This window comes from Pavona decussata, unplaced genomic scaffold (assembly GCF_977016875.1).
Source record: "Pavona decussata unplaced genomic scaffold, jaPavDecu1.1 SCAFFOLD_106, whole genome shotgun sequence".
NCBI lineage: Eukaryota > Metazoa > Cnidaria > Anthozoa > Scleractinia > Agariciidae > Pavona > Pavona decussata.
The window spans coordinates 1,917,815-1,931,158 of NW_028145520.1; the positions used below are offsets into that span (position 1 = coordinate 1,917,815).

A 13,344-nucleotide genomic window follows, 5' to 3' on the forward strand; every position below is an offset into this window, starting at 1 on the left:
ACACAACGGGGAAAAGATTAGGACAGAAGTCTACAAAACAAGACTTAATAAATACATTGTTGCAATCTAGAAGTGAGTGAGTGCTGAGATCACTATAACCCATCAACGAGTAAAAATAATAATAATAATAATAATATTAGGTAATTTTCTTTATAATTTTACTCACGATAACTCGAACTCCCAATAACTCGCACTTTTTTCAATTTCTCTTGAAGGTTCGAGTCGACTGTATACAGTTTTCAAAAGCGCCTTACATATAGGCAAACGCATTTTGAAATAACAGTTTTTGTATGGAAATCCAATATCAAATAATTTCCATAAAACATCACTTCTGAAAAATTCATGAAATGGAAAGTTTAGGCACTATTAGTACTTAGGTTTAGTTTTATTAAAGAATCTGAATGTATTTTTCAAGGGGCGGGTGTCATTTGGGCAACCGACATGTCCCCGCATGTACTTAGGTTTAGTTGTAAGCAATAAATATGTTTGTTTATAAGATTTGTTTGATTTCTTCCTAAAAATGACGCCAATAATAGTCATGTCATGTCATCGTCAACCATTGTCAGCCACCACAACATGGTAGAAGTTTCCAGGATGTCAGCTTGTATATTATCATTTTATGTCATTTCTATGCATACGATAGGCAAGACTTAGTTTTGCACCTGCTCTCACAAAAACACAGCACGAACGAAAAACAAAATAAAGTTATAAATACTTAGATGGACTAGTATAGCATTCCCGGATATATATGACTAATTATAATGAATATAAGACCTACCTTTTCCAGGGTCTTAGACGTTCCAGAGGCTGAGAGTTTCTACATTTCGCACAACAAGCCACCATTTTGTTTCTGACATAGACAATCGTATGTAGCAACCGCGTGGAGTAATTATCGTGGTTTCTTTTTGTTGAGCTGCCGCGCTCATAGTTAGCGTTGGTAAGAAGAAGGCCTGGGAGGTTTTACAACATAGTGAAGCACACCAAGAAAGCCTTGGAATGGTTGGTCTGTCACATACTCTCAGTGACTCATGCAGAGTTAAATGTGAGAAGTTCATTTGCACCTTATTTCCCACCCTGAAGAAAATGTCAAGCACTGCTGATGGATTACGATATTTGATGTTCTGCTAGAAAAGGCACAGAAGTCAACTTTTACCCCCTACCTCTGATAACAGTTGTCAACATGCAAGAAGAACCTATATGGGGAATGGTAGTGACAGCAAGCAGGAGCCCATTAAGAGGAGCTTCTATCTCCCATACAAACCCTATGAGTCAATCTTTGCACCTATCTTTTTGGTTTCGGAATGCTATAGGAGATTTCACGTTCGAGCTCACTGTTTATAATGCCCAATCAGAATTATTGTAGTACGTCATACTTGCGTGCTCTCAATAAAAACTCATGGCTACAGCAATGGTGGGTAGCTAGGAAGACTTTGCGAATGACAGGATTTTTTTCTATGTTTATTCATTGGAAATTAGTACATCTTACAAAAGCATTAGCAAGGAGGAAAGTGTCCCTCAATCTTCTAGTCAAAGGAAAAGAAAAAGCAAGAACAGCCAAAACAGCGGATGCCAATCTATCTACCAGCAAGTGGGCCGCTTGGAGAATGTCGTGGGAGAAGAAACAAAAAGCAAATACATCCTTGAGTGACAAACAAATGGAAGACCTTACATCGTGAAGAAGCAATTACAGTTGAAGAACACCTCAGAGCAATAATCAAGAACGACAGAAAACGCTTTGCTGAACATCCATTGAGCGATTCTGCAAAGCAAAATTTTCAACTTCTGTTAAGTAGATTTTGTCGAAAGTTTTCTACCCTGGCAGCAGAATCATTTAAGAATAACATTCCGTTTTACAGGAAAGCAGGGTTCTTGATTGTATGGATGAAATTGTTAAGCAACTTCCATCCTGGAAAAACTTTGCACGAGAGAATATTACAGAATACAAACCACAAGTTCGATCAGCTATCAGTCCACAGAGTTTTAATGAATGTCATTCATGAAAATGTCTATTCACTGATTCACAAGCACGAGGCATGAAGAAAGCAGAAGCAAGCAACACAGGGGCATTGAATGCAACAACAAATTTGAAGAAAGAAACCGATGATGCATTGTATCGATATTATGGAACTTCTCTTCACCGCAAGATCAAACTTTGTAAAGAACATTGTTAGGGAAAAAAAGACAGGGTGAAATGTCGGATAAAAGAAAGCTGATCAAGAAACAAAAGTTAGAAATTCTCGGTGACCTTTTGTTGAAGGATAAAACTAAAATTCCACCAAGTTTGAAAACCCTGCATAAGGGAATTTAAAGTTTCCCAGGACTGAACCCCTTCCATTTTTAAGATCTGTGGACAAAGAGGTTCACGAATTTGCAACAGATTCTAACCTTAGAAAATATCCATCTATGTTTTTAACCATGTGTTAAAAAACACTCTCTTGAGCAATGAAACTCTGGAATTTCACTTTGGCATCCTCATTACATCAATTGTGGAGGCAGAAGTTGCGTCTGACTTACAAATTGTGAATGGACTTTACCAAGCATTGGTGTCTAAGCTGGCAAACACAAGGATCAACGAATTCATGAACGCTAGGATAGAAAGAGAACATAAAAATCAGGGAAAAGTTGTTGAAACAGACAAGATGCTTCAAATGTGTTTGAAAGCTTACGCTTTGGCGGCAAAACGCAAGTAACTAATTTATTTCTATGCAAATACAGTTCTCTGTAGAATATTGTAGGAATCAGAAGGAATCATAAGCCTGTTTGCCTTTGTCAAAACATGGGATGCATGCACACCTGAACTTCCAGTGGAACCATCATCTTTTTCACGTGTACGGTCTGCAAGTTTACCAGATTCAGATCCCAGTAATGCAGAAACTTCACCTTGTTCATCCTCAGCTGAAACAAGGAAAGAGGTGTGCTTCCCAAAGAGAAAGACAGACAAACATCTTCAAGAGACCATTGCCTAATAAGAAGTGTCTTTGAAATTATCCAGTAAAAGAAGTTCTTTCATACTTGAGTGATCAGGCTCAAAAAACTCATGAACATGAATTCGTGACCAACAGCATCAGCCAATTCTCGTGGAGTTCACGGAAGTGTAAGTATGCACTATGGTAAGTATATGCCATATTCTACTATCAGTCCAGCAGAGTTAATGTCCCAGAATGTTTGGCATTGATTTCTTGTGATTGTGTTGTTGAGTTAATTGACATGCAATTGTCATGCCACAATGAGTTAATCACACTGTCAGAATAACAAAATGGGGGGAGTACTGGCACTTTAGGGATGGGCGTGACCATAGTTTGTTGCTTTCAACCTAATACTTTTTTAACCATTCGAACAGGGAACTGTCGTTTACAAGAAAAACAAAAAAGACAAACGTTCAGCTAGAAACAACTACACAGGCTTTGAATCCCGCTCAAGCCTGAAATTTTTCAGGCTTTCTTTTTGCAACGGCTGAAGTTGCATACTATCTGCAAGGATCTTTTTTCTATTTGATATACAGGCATAACTAACATTACCCTGGGTGCCAGAGTCTTTTCATGCATGGTTTCCGGTTTTGAGTCTCCAAAGTGACCCAAGTGAAAAGCCTCTGGACAAAAGCATGATCCCTTTGATAGCGCTGAGCCAATTACAACCCTGCTTATACCCAACATCCAGAATCTGGATGTTTTGCTGATAGGTTCCTTGGAGACGTTGAATGTTTCAAATGCTCTGATTAAATAACAATCACAATAGGCGCATGGGCGGGATGCAGGTGATTTGAAGGTGACAAAAATCCATTCCAAACAATCCAAGCACATTACATGTACGTTTTCCGCTTTTTACTTGCGAAGAGAATTGGAAATATCAAATGACTCTACGAACGGAAGATTTAAATAAGGCAATAGCCGAAGTCATTGGAACATTCAATGGTGTAAATTATTTGCAAAGGAAAGACATATTGCTGGTCTTGCCGACCGGCTATGGAAAATCACTGCTGTTTCAGTTCCTACCTGGCATATGCCAGCTACTTACCCAAAGAAAGCCATTATTTTAGTTACTGGCCAGTTGAACGCTCTTATTGAATCACACATGAGGGAGTTGGAGCAGAGAAGCATTTCATGTTCTTGTGCATGTGATTTCTGTAGGAAAACCGCCAGTTTGATTGACAGATTAGAGACAAGGTCAAAGTCCATCTAGCATAGTAAATCAAGGTGCTCTCCACCAGAGGCTTTTTCTTGCTAATTCGCTGCTTGTGCCTTTGGCCAACAAAGCTCCCCGTTGCACGCGAGAAAAACCTCTGGTACCCAGGGTAACGCTGACAGCTACAACAAGAACTACAAAAACTTGGTAGGCGTATTCATATCAAACATTATGGTTTAAATTTTTTAAGACAATAACCCTTTTGTTGTCTCTCCGTAGGGATTTTTCTGTCCTGTTTCGCGAAATTATAATCGAGTCAAATTGGATTCAGTCTACAACTTGTTGCTGACGACAATTTTTTCTTAACGGTAGCCTACTTAAGAAAACGAAAACAAACTAACTGGGCGTACGTCAACAGGTTTGCCTAAGTTTTTGTCGTACCACACGCCCATGGTTTGGCCTAACCCAGCCTTTATACGCTATGCTACTTTGAAAATGACTTCTGTTTAAAATTCGGGCGTGGCTTAATAATTATTTAACCAATTGCGCCTGGATCTATGAAAATGATAAATGAAATCAGAACTGTTGTCGATTGGCAAGAAGACAAGTTTTTCTTTTTCACCTTTTCACGTTTAAATGATTTCACATTATCGCAAATCGTTCTACTGCTAAAAAAAACAAAGAAAAGGAAGGAAGAAATACAGTGAAGACACACCGCTTTCTGTAGAGAGTGCATGAAAAGACGGGTTTACTTAAACTGTTGTTAGGCCTATTGTTTTTTGGCCTATTGAAGCAAGTAAACATTGCTGTTGAAGGTAAAACAATAGGTGCGTTTTTCGCACCTTTTTTCGTTTCAGTGATTTTATTCTCCGGTTGGCCAAAAATTCTCAAGTAAAAATCTTTGTCGTTGCATTCATTGAGTAAAAAAAATGAGTGTGAAGGGTTTGGAATTGCCTGCGCAAACCGTTGTTTTTTTCCCTTTTTTCGTGACGACTCCCTTCCTTGCGTGCACTAAGGTTTATCACAGATTTGTCTTTGATCCTTAACTACACCACGCTGTTCAAAGATAAACGGGGGTGGGCCATTCACTAATTGAGAGTATTGATTTGCAGTTGAAAAGTTCATTTAAATTTTAGTCATGAAGCTTGCATATAAAACTCTCGTAAACGCAAGTTATAATCACTTTATTGAGATAAGAGCAAAGAAACATGAGTAAGTCCTATGAAGTATCGAAAGTGGTCGATAAGCGTACACATGCTCATGGTCGCATTCAGCACCTCATTCGCTGGTGTGGCTATGGAAAGAACTACGATAGCTGGGTGGACAAGCAATACAAACGAGCGCCTAAAACAAGTGTTTAGGACATGCCACCAAGGAACTCCAGGCCCTCTGCAGGCCCTCTGCAGACCTTGGCAGTGTTGCAGAAAAGCTGAACATGAAGAAACTGCCAACAACCAGTATCGTGAGACGTGGGTCCGTCACCATGACGATGGATGCTGAGACCTTTAAAGAGTTGTTCGGTAGTCTTCCTTCCGTGCCAAATCTTTTGCGAGCCCATTCTCGAGCTTGTTGCCATAATGACTGCCGGATGGCCATTAAACACTTGCACTTAGGACGCAAAAAAAGTGTTTTTTGATAATTCAGGGTGTTTGCGCTGTCAAAGCGGGAATGGAGCCCCTGTTGCTTGTAAAGACATGGTGCAGAAAGTTTAACTCTTTTAAAGGCACCGTGGGCGGAACAAGCAAGCCAAGGAAAAGCCCAAGGAGTGCATGGGACTAACCTGGGCGAAACCAAGATCAGTTGCCAAGTAGACAACAGTGACCTTCTGCTGGGTAGTCACTTAAACAAACGGCTCTTTAAGGAGCCACCAAATATAAGAAAGCGATGACCAACTCGAATGTGTGATACTCATTTATTTATCTTTTCTGGCCCTTTTTTATATTCGTTACTTGCCTTAAAAAAGATCAGTATTCAAGCTGCTTCGATTTGAACCGAAAGTTTCCTGCGCCTCAATCGCACTGATTGTGTGCATCCCTGGGGTTGGTTTTATAATTATGTAACTCCGGATCATGGTAATTTGACACCGATACCAGTAACTTCTTGTGTGGTGTCACTGTCAAAAGCGTGGTTTGTTCATCAATCATGGAGAAAGCAGGGCACGACGCTTGGTAAGTAAATGCACCTGTATAACAGTTGAGCCAGGTCAAGCGTATCCCCCAAGATTCTATTAATGGATCAATTGTTTGAAAATTGAATCCATTAGTCGTTTCAAAGAATGCATTCATTTATTCATTGTTACCGCGGATCGGCACAAATTATAATCCGATTCTTATTGGCTTTTAATTTGAACATTGATCCGCGCTAACAGTAAAAGCAATAGCATGTTAAATTCAAACCATGGTACATTTGAAACAGCACGTTCGTTCAAACCGTCCTGGCATGTTGTTGACACGTTCATTATGCAAGTTCAGACATGGCAAGAGCACAACGGTCGAGTGCTTTGTAATGAGTCAGGCTGAAAAATTCCAAGTTATCTTTCATGTATAGCATAACCCACCTTGTGGCATGAAAAAGCTTGTTTTATATTTCAGCAGACTGTTCATTATACTGCGAAAAAAAGTGCAACACATGTGCTGAAGGTCATTGCCATTGTCGAAGGTCAACTGAAATGAACATCTTTCACTTTGAGTTTGCATACTTTTGGCTGACTAATTTGCATATACCTCAAAAAGAGAACTGCTTTATTGTGATAAAACGCTTTCAATCCTTTTTCTGTTTTTTGAATAAATAACGAAATAAACGCAAGTGTAAATGTGGTAAATGTTCATTTAGTGATGATTTAAACTTACGTAACAGGCCCCAATTACACAGTACCCGAGATAAAAATGGCAAATTATTGTCATGACAGTACGCGTTGACCGCTGCAAATAACGAGAAATCTGCTTTTTGGAAAATCCGCTATTTAGTATTATATAAATCAAGAATTTCCGCTCTGAATATGTTGAGGTGTTTTCCGGCGGGCTTTCTGGTTTCATGCATTGTTCGTATAATCCAATCAGAAATATACTTTTGATTTGCATTCTTGAAACGACAAACCGGTTCAAATTTTAAATAATAGATTCCTTAATAGAACCTACGGGGGTACGCTTGACCTGGCTTGACTGTAAGCACTTCTGCCTGCGACTTATCTGCGTTTGTAAACACGAAAGTATTCCTTACTTGAACAGTACATCATAGCTCACAGTGAAAGCTTGTAAATCTGCTGGTGGTTCAGTGAAATAAGCTAAATTTATTCTTGATGAAAGAGCAGACATTTCCAACTTGACGGATTATACAAGATAACAGAAAGTATTCAGTCTAGATTTTGAAGTTCCCGATGAGTGACTGACTACAAAATACAACTCAAATAAATATCACATTGAGGGATAAAAATGCTGAAGTATAAATGTCATCGTTAGGATGTTACGATAATCTAAAGCCCAAAATAAATTAGTCCTACCCGGGAGTTCCTATTGATCCCACCATGGTCGCGCTAGAGGATAAGTAACTGCAGTGTACAAAGGCTAAACTTGACCAAATTTAGGAAATCAAAATACTATACTCATGTTATACTTGCGCTGACAAAAATATAGTCAATGGTCTGCTTTTTGCTCCCAGACCTGGTGTACACATTGTCAGTAAAAAATCAGTGAAGCTTTTCCTTTCATTTCAAATTAAGTTTTTCCACCACATCACTGACATTTCTTTTTCATCTTATTTAAGTAATCAAATATTTCCTGTTCCAGGAAGCTCTTGACACAATGGACTTAATCAAGGTCAACTACTACTCTGAACCCTAAGTAAATGGCATAATTTGATAAAATTGTTGAAAATTTGACAAGGTAATTCATAAGATTGAATAATTTATCACATTATTTCTGAATTCTCAGGTGTAAAGAGAAAAAGGGATTCATAGGTAACTAAAAAACTTTACAAGGTGGTGTTTGAACAGTTTAAAAAAAATATAGAAGAAATTTGAGAATTTTATTTCACGTACTCCTTTTTTAATTATTTCAATAAGAAAAAGTCAGGCAATTAACATGAGGGTGGGGGTTTATTGGTGGCCCCACAGAAGAAGACCCTCAAAGTGAGGGTGAAAGTGGCTATCATAGCGGCTATCATTCTGCAGAGACTGCGATCATTTCTGATTCAGAACACAAGCTTTTCTTTTTAGATGGTGAGTTAGCAACCACTTGTCACTTTAAATAGACTACAGTTAATAATAAAGTTGAGGATCAAGGCAATTAATCCACAAAATTTTCATACTGTTGGTTTTTTCCAAATTTACAGAAGTGTTGTCCAGCGGCCAGGACAATGAGGATAGAGATGTGCATGAGGAGGAAGAGGGAGAGATTGAGCACTGGAGCAAAGAGGAATGGGAGCTATGGGAATTTGCAGGGGAAGATGATGTGAAGACCAAGAATATGAGGAAGATGAAGAGGATGAGTATAATGACGATGAGGAGGAGGAGCAGAAAGAAGGAAGAAGACAAGGACAAGGGAGAAGGAGGTGCCAGTTTTTCTGTCTGGTCTGTGTTACTAGACCACGCAATGCCAGCATGATACATGGTGACACAGGACATTCAGTTTGTTGCCTTGAATGCGCCTCAAGGTTGAAAATTGAAAAAAAAGAGATGTCCTGTGTGCCACCAAAAAATCAAACTTGTTGTGAAATTTTTTTTATAGTGACAGTTAATTGTTGCAACCTGAGCAAGTATACTAAAACATAGAGGATATTACATGGCCGTGCGGAGATAGGAAATTCCTCTTCAAGTGGGTGTAGCGAGCAAGTGAAATATTTTTTAACAAGAGAAGAGGAATTTCGTATCTTCAAGCTGCCATGAATTTTCTATTTATTATATAAACACCAATGAATACCAAACCATTTACTTTTTTCTGCTAAGGCGCAATTTTTTTTATTTTCAAACTGCAGCAATGGTCATATCTTCACATGAAAAGATATTATGTTTCTGCACGTAAATACACCTGGTATTTCATTGGCGTTTATATAATAAAATATTCTCTTCTGGCTCAGTAAATATTGTGTAAATAATGTGTCGTTCTAGAAAATATCCATACCTCCCAATGGAAGATTATTTTTTGTGAACCCTTCCTCCCCCCTGGAATTTCAAATTCAGCTTTGTACTTTCCCTTATAAATTTTGGGGTTTGAAACGGTGTCTCTGAAGTTTGGTAAGCCTTGACAAAATTTGGTACATCTAAAAATCACTGGGCGCACTTGTCTCACGGAACTGGTGACAGATTTTTTCGCAAAATAAACAAAAATTTGCCCAGTGCATCCGGGCCCTAAACAGGCAAAAAGATGATCAGGTTTAACGAAAGAACTTAAGCTATTGTTGCTCTTTGTTTTGTTGTTGATATGTCATGAATTCGCAGGAAATGATGGGTTCTTTCAAATACGAAATTCTTATTTAATAAGGGTGTTGTATGATGTTTTTAATAATAGTTCTTTTCTTTTTTGTTTTTAATTTTAAATTTTGAATTAAAATTTTTGATTTACTTAAAAGCCCCCTCTCTAAGTTACAGTTGAGAGGTACATGGCAACATATTTTCCTAATCAGCACTCTTTTGGAGTTTCCAATAATGAACTGTTGAGTTTATTGAAAGTGACATTTATGACCATTTGTATTAAGCAATGCACTTTCTGGACATTGCAACCTAGTAGCAACCTTTGCATTTGTTTGTAATTCAGTAATGCAAAACCTTGCATCTCTCATCAAATATTTCATTTTTAATTTGTATTCGTTGTTGTTTTTAACTGCAGGTCTCTTCACCAGTGTACCTGCCAATTGGCCATGACAGTTTTGTTTTCACAAATTCATTGATACATGAAAGGCTTGAAAGCAACCATGCATTTGAAGACGGTTATCAATTGGGTGACAGTAGTTGGTGGTTAGGCCATTTATAATGACCAAATAGTGCAAATGCAAAACAGGAGGCATCCAACAAGGCCCATTGCAAGACTAGAGTGGCCATTGAGCAAACATTTGGCCGATGGAAGTGGCGCTTCCACTTACTCCATTCTGAGTGCTGCATGAAACCTGAAAAGGTGTGCACTCTTATTATTGCTCGTGCAGTGCTGCACAACATTTCTATCATACTCAACCATAACATTGATGATGACCAACCGGAGCTTGTTCCATATCATGGGCCTGATCAAGGCAGGTTACTACGAGATCACATTTGCGACACATTTTTCTAAATCCTTTATAGTTTCAGCTTCTAAGAGACGAAGTCGCCTTGCAGTTAACCCTGTAAAAAACACCATCAACTATAATGTCAGCCGCAAGAGCTATTGGGATGTGGAAAGGGCTGGCGGTCTTTGTAGAGAAAAAAAATCGGACTACTTCTGAAATGCTGTAGAGATTTTACCGGAATTTAAACCAATCGAGGTACGCATCATTACGAAATTTTGTTGGTAATTATTCAGACCTCAAATAAATTTTTCTTTCCTTTCGATTCGCTTTGCTGCAAGCAGTTGTTAGAAGAAGCTACGTAGCCATCAGATGATGTGATATGATGCCATCGCTGTCCAAGCTGAAAGGTTGACGTTCTCTGTGTGCGCACAGTATATCGATAACTTTCAGCGGGCTTTCAGATGAAACTGCTGAAAAAAAATTGCTGAAAACATGGCGGCGTTATGACACATCATTATTGTGTGCATGATTATATTTCTATCATTTAATTGTCATGGCCGCATCTCTTTTCTCCTTTCAGACCTCAGATAATAATTTATTTTGCAATTTTTTTTGTTGATTAACGTAGTTTACCTTATTTTACTCGTGTAGATGTCTCTTATTTTCTTCCGAGGCTTTGTAAGCGTAATTATTTACATGCTCTGTTTTTTTTTCACACAGGTTAAATTTGATGTAAGGGGTCGTGAACTAGTGATGTCACTATCTTACGACCAACATGATGGGGATGAGACCCCCCCTCCTGCTCAGAATTTCAAGAGCCCTTTGGATGGGGCTAGTATGGATATTTTCTGGAACCTCACATCGGGGATAATCACCTCAATTTTTCTTGGGGAATATTTATTTTTTTAATTAAAGAAGATAATATAACAAAAATGAAATAGGCATTGTGCAGTCAATGCTTTTGCAAATTTGGTGACTCCTAAAGCAGCCATTTTTGTGTTTGGACTAGTTCTGCAAGTTGAACTTCAGCCATCTTGTTCTTCATGGTGGTTGTAAATATTTATGCTCCCTATCTGGCTGTCAGGTGCTTCTTCCTCATCTGAGCTTTCTTGATTGGCTGGCACTTAGACTTAACATAAATTCTACGTGTTCTTTTGAGGTTGTGGCATCGGGCAAACATCAGCCTGTTAATTTGTTCTATAACCTTTCAGAAAGGACCACAACAATTATTTTTACTAAAAAATGCAGAAGCTTATCAAGTTATTTATCCCTAATAATTTATGATGATAATCAGACAAAGTCAAGTACAATTCAGGGAGCAATCATGCAAGTATGTTGAAAGCTTGTCTTGGGCATACCTTTCAAGAAATTGATGATTTAAAAGCAGAAGGAATAGCAATTGATGGTGAACACTTTGTGTGGTGAGTAATGTCTTTGCTCTTTAAAAGCCACAGATGAATTTATCCTAATAGATCTTGTTTTTCTTTTCCTTAAAGGTGTTTACTGGTTAATTCACATCTAATAATTTGTTTATTAACAGGTATTGTTGTTCCGTCTGGAAATTTTTGGTCCTGGTGTATGGACAAATAATTCTAAATACTTTTGTATTTGGTGCTATTGCTCCAAGGACCAAATTAACAACCTTGATAGTAAGTAGGGGGGATTTCGTTTTTAAAGTTTTTTATTATAATTTCATCTTCATCATAGCAGAGCCAAGAACAAGCAAGTAAATAATAGAATTATACAAGTATACAGTAGACTAACTAATGACCTCTGGTAACATAAAAAAATGCACATACATTCAGACAGTCAATATCAGAATCTAATTATATTATGTGAATCTTTTTCTAGTTGATGAATGGCCAATTTAGAGAACGCTGTCGGAATGCACCAGGTTTGCCAGCGCTCCACAATGGCTGCAAGGAAAGGCTGCACAATGCCTCCGCTTCTTAACATCCCTTTTGCGTTTGTTGTGGTGGATACATTACATTTATTTTTAAGAATAATGGGGCTGCTATTCCATCAGGTGAGCCTAAAATTATTATATAAAGAAATGCCATTTTCCTCTGTAAACCCTTTTGAAAATTTGGCACTCAATGGAGACAAAAAAGGTGACAATGACAGGAAATTCAAAGTACAGTAAACTCTTTCTAAGACACCAATTGTTCATCTTAGAAAGGTGTCCGAGTCAATAGTTGACTGCTTCAGAAAAATGGAAAGTAATATTCAGTAGTACAATCATGTTACATGTAAACTAAAAACGTCAGTAACTACATTTATATTGTTAAATGTATATTATGTAGGAGAAAACATTATCACAATGTGGTGTTAAGACACCAATAGTGCAAGAATGAGAAAACCAACGCTTATTACTTTTGTGTTATTTATTGTCTCAATGTACGTTGTTAAGGTTGTTGTCAACAACGATTGCCCAGAAGTTTTCACAAAAGAAATGGAAAGAATTTAAGTGGAATTCAAGTTTTCCAAAGAGAACAACAAACTGGCAGAAAAAAATGAAACAAAGTGGACAAGTCTAAATGGTACTTATAAGGTAACAAGATACAGTGTATTTAATATTTAGATTTTCTTTGATCATCAGGGAAAAAATTGCAAAAGGTTTTGGAAAAATTAAACATTAAGAGCATTATGGAAGCTGTGGGCACTTAAGACGATGAGGGCTACTCTCACGAGGGCGTACAAGGGATTTTGGTGGCAAAGGATGAAGGACTTGTAAGGGACAAGGCATATCACAAAGTGACGATGGGGCTCCCCGAGAAAGTTTGAAGTCACGTCCCACCACTGACTGCAATCATACAGGAAAGGAGGTCCCAAAATAAGGAAATCAAAGTTGTTCAAATTCTGGAGGTAAATTAATTAGTAGAGAACACGACTGTGTTGGCCCATCACTGCCAAAGGCATTTTTACCTTTTATGTATATTTTTTAGATTGATCTTCGTTTTCTTTTCACTTTCAATACAAAGTCAATTACAAACGAAAATGATTTCCAAAAACATTTTCATTTGCAAA

The 13,344-nt window shown here is 37.9% G+C and overlaps 1 pseudogene; it reads left to right on the forward strand.

Moving 5' to 3' along the window:
- The first annotated feature begins 6,264 nt into the window (after window positions 1–6,264).
- Window positions 6,265–12,984, forward strand: LOC146471193 (uncharacterized; annotated as a pseudogene).
- The last annotated feature ends 360 nt before the right edge of the window (window positions 12,985–13,344 follow it).